Genomic DNA, 4,626 nt, shown 5'->3' with positions numbered 1-4,626 from the left:
TATCTTTAAATGTGTTAAATGAGGTTTGAGTAAGGAATATAATTAATAAAAAATCTTAATGACAAGTGAACAATTATCATTTGCTACTCTGATATTTGTAATTAGGATTTTTTAGTAATTATGTTTTTTACTTTGGATTTCATTGCAATTCTCCTTAAAAATAATTTCAATTTGTTTTCTCAAAATACTATGTTGTTAGTATCATGATTTCCTCCCTTGTTCTTGCTCATCTTTATAGAAAATAGTCGGATGTTACCCAGTATGAGGGGAGAAGGACACAAAATTATCACTGAAATATGCAAATCTCATATTAGGATTGTTCTTTTTGAAGTAAAATAGTTAATGATCACAAAGTCGCTTTTATCAACTTTCCATTCACTTGACGGACCAAGTTTTGATGGTTGTTAGTGGAGGGATTTTTTTTTTTTTGTGGATAATGTGTTTAAATATGTTGGAAGTATAGGTGAAGGAGTATTTAGTATCTGAAAGTTTTTTTTGGCTTTTATATTTTTTAAAAGTTTTATTTTGTAGCATTTCTATCCTGAACCATTATTTACCATTAAGTTTGACAATTAATGATATTGGTTAAATCGTATAATTTAATGGTTAAACTTAACTAAAGATAACGATTATGGTATTTTTTGTTATGGAAATAAACTTTCAAGGCATATAAGTGTTAAAAAAAATAAAAAAAAGTGTTGAGTGCTCATTCATGTATACTTTTAGGGTATTTAAACATTTTTGTTTTTAACATAAGTGCTATGGTCATTTTGCAAAAAAACAAAAAAAGTCAAAGATCTTAGGCATTTAAGGAGAATTTATTATTTCATTGTCCTAATATAAAATTTGCACATTTTAAAGATATTTTGGTGTCATCCTAACAATCGTGGTGGATTTTACATTTTCACACACCTCAATGCATTCACCTCGAAATTTAAAATGATTTTGAGGATACCAGGAATTTGGTTTGGAGAGGAGAAGAGACTTGCAAGATATATAATCTAGAGACTTAGTTTTTAGGGATTTTTGCCAAAATGCTATGAACAGTGAAATAAAATACTAAAATGCTACAGCGCAGAAAGATATTACCGAAATGCTACACTTGAAATTCATCACCAGGAGATGAATTTATAAACTTCATCTTGCCCAGAACGAGTTCTTCAATAAAGTGGGAAAATTTGCAAATTCATCTGGTAGAGATGAATTTGTAAAGTTCATCTTTGAGTAATGAATTTCAAAAAAAGTACTTTTGTCCTTTCTTCTCCATTTCCATACGTATGAGCATCCTCTCCCTGTACGAATCTCTCAGAACCGCTTTTGTCTAAGTCAAAAAAGCAACTGAACTCTTTGCATGCGTCTGAAGCTTGGAAGAATATTAAGTCATCTCATCTCCCTTGCCCTGAAGCTATAATAGCGTTGTGGCTTGCTATATATTTTGCATCTCCTCTTACGCCCATGAATGCGTCTGAATCGTCCAAGCTTTACTTATACATTTTGCATCTCCTCTTATGCCAATAGCCCATGAATGCGTATGAGTCCTCCGCATGTTGAGCTTGTGTTCCCACTTCATGTATTCAGACTTCTCTCTTCTCTCTCATCATCTTACTCTGTCGTTTTATTAGTTGCTTCAGCCTCCTCCATTCTTTTGCTATCTTGTTTCTCTACTCTTACTTCCAAACATTCGACACATACTTTTACTACTGCTGAAGGTATGTTATTTCTCTTATGTATTTTTTATTTTGTCATTATAATATTTAATTTGATTTTCTTCTTTATTTTTTATTTGATAAACTATTATTTTAAATCTCCAGGTGCTAAGTGGTGGGTTGAACAATTTCAAAAATCTATACTCTTAGGTGCCTCTTATTTTGCCGCTAAGAATCCTCTATTGTATAGTTTTAAGATCTCAAGATTTTGCTTTGATCTCTATTACCCATTTAGTCCTATTTATAAGGCACTTTTAGTATATTTCACACAGATTAAAAAACTGTTAAAATAATTTCACATCTACTATCTCATAATTTGATTATAAAAGTAATACTAATCAAGCACAAAAATGTATATTTTCATCAAGTATTTTTTTTCCAAGAGTCAGATTTGTTATGCATGAAAAGAACTAATGGCATAGGAAAAAAAGAGAGTAGAAGAGGTGAATAACAAAAGGAATGAGTAGGGGAGAGTGGAAAAGATGAATAGAGAGAGAGAGAGAAAGTGGAACATGCGGGAATAATAGCATAAGAAGAAGACAAAATTGAAGGACATTTAGCACTGGATAAAGGAGTGAAGAAAATATACCAATTGTGCAAATAACTTAATAAGGATAATTATGTATGTTTGTATTAAAAATTATATCAAGTGCCTTATATATAGGATCAAAATTTACACTCTCTGTCTTATAAATAAAACTAGAGGAGTATCTTTTAAGCATATGATTTTTTTTTGAAATGAATATATAAGAAAAAAAATTCACAGCTTTAACTTTTTTCCCATATTATTCCTTATTTTCTATCAATTTTTATAATTTTTTTTTACTTGATCTTGATAGGTGTGTATTAAAGTAACTAACAATTAAAAAATTATTAAAATAAATGAAAAATTTTAGATATAAAAATAAATCTGAATAATTTTATTCATTTAATTATTTATTGTTATAAAAAACCGAGGTTAAGAAAAATAATTATAAAAATTTAAATTGTATTTAATGAAATCAAGTAAAATATGTTTATTTGCATTTAAACATATTTATAAAATATATATATATATGGGGTAAAACAATTTATAAAATTAAAAGTAACGAAAGAGATGTTTGAAAAGAAAGAAAATTTCAATTAGAATAGAATAAAGACAAAAAAAATTTAACTATTCGCTAAGGGTGTTCATGTAGATGAATAATTTCATTTCATTGTGTTTAAATATGTAAGATATTTTAGCTTAATAATAAATGATTTTGATTTGATTTCAATAAATTTTGTTATAAATATTGATAAGAAAAAGATTATAAATTTTTTTAGTACAAATTAAGGAGATTATAAAAAAGATCTATTCAATGGAAGCATGATAAGAAAAAATGTAGGGATTTAGTTAAGGGTACTTTAATATTTTTAAATTTATATTTTAGTATTTGGTCCTTATAAATAATTATAATTTTTAAGATCCTTCTCAATAAATATTATTTTTCTAGGTCCTTCCCCCTAATTTTTTCTTAAAATAATATAATTTTTTACCTATTTAGTAAATATTTTGGATAAAATAATGAGAATAAAATATAATATAAAAGTAAATTTTTATTAATAAGAAAATAGGTGGCAATATTTTGTTAAACTTTTTTCATTAATAAAAATGAATATCATAAAAAATTTAATTTTTAAGAATCTATAGTATACGTAGATTTGATATTACTTTTAAAACTATTAGAAATTTAATTAAAAGGTACGAATGAATCAAAATAAAATTATAATACATATATATATGAATAATTTTTTTAGCACTAGACTTAAACCTATGCGAACTATGCATGGGAAACCATGATTTGTGAGTCTTTCTATTTTCAAAGTTTTGTCTTCTCCCAATTGTACTTAATTAATGATTATAATGCAATATTTAGGAAATAGAATGGATCATAGAAAGAAGTTCGTATGTATATTTGCAAATGGATGAATTTATAATGGCCAAGCCGGTATAACATTTGAGTCCAACAGCGTGAAAATAATCAAAGTTGATGAAAATATTACATTGGACAAATTGAAGCAAGTTATTGGACAAAAGTTACGACTTCCTCCCAATCAAATGGTGACAAATCTAGTATATAGATATCCTACATGCATAAATCCACCACAATACCAAGCATGCAATTTGAAGGATGATGCAGATATAAAAGAAATGTGGCAAGTCAAAAGAAGATTTTCAACTCAATTGACATGTGCAGAATTGTATGCCAACATATGTAATTTTTCAGATTATGGTCATGTAGAATCACAACCAATGGATGATTGTGTAGAAAATACACTCCCGTTAAGTAGCAATGAGGTGAACATTATGGAACAAGGGTCCATGTTCAGCAATGACATGGAAAATTTTCAACCATTTGAACCTCCCATAAATGGTGGCAACAGTGGACCATCATGCTCTCTTCCTCAAATAGAAGACATTGTGGATGAATTTGAGGATGAAGATGAATATGATTCATGTTTAGATGCTAGTAGTGGGAGTGATAATGATGACAACGATAATGAATATGATTATATGAACGAGCAGAATGAGCTTGCAACTGCTTTCTTATCGCAAATTCACGTCGAGTCAGCTAGAGCTCCTGAGTTTAGTGAATTAGATAATATTCTAAATATTAGGGGAAATGAAGAATTATATATTGGAAAAATGTTTAGCAATGTCTGTGTTCTAAGACGTGCAGTGAAGTTATACTTTATTCGAGTTCATCATACATTTAGGGTTCACTATTCATGTAAAAAATATGAAGAATATCATTGTATTAATTATGGATAAAATTGAAGGAACAAAAAACTGGACCGGGAGCTAAACCGGTCGAGGCAGTGGTTCAAGAGTCACTGGTCGAACCAGAGGTCGGACCGGGGTCAAACCGATCATATTAAAATAATATAATTTAATTCA

This window comes from Neltuma alba, unplaced genomic scaffold (assembly GCF_004799145.2).
Source record: "Neltuma alba isolate B1F8T4 unplaced genomic scaffold, ASM479914v2 tig00003988_pilon, whole genome shotgun sequence".
In the NCBI taxonomy this organism is placed as follows: Eukaryota; Viridiplantae; Streptophyta; class Magnoliopsida; order Fabales; family Fabaceae; genus Neltuma; species Neltuma alba.
The sequence above is the reverse complement of the archived record's forward strand: the minus strand, read 5'-3'. Positions refer to the sequence as shown.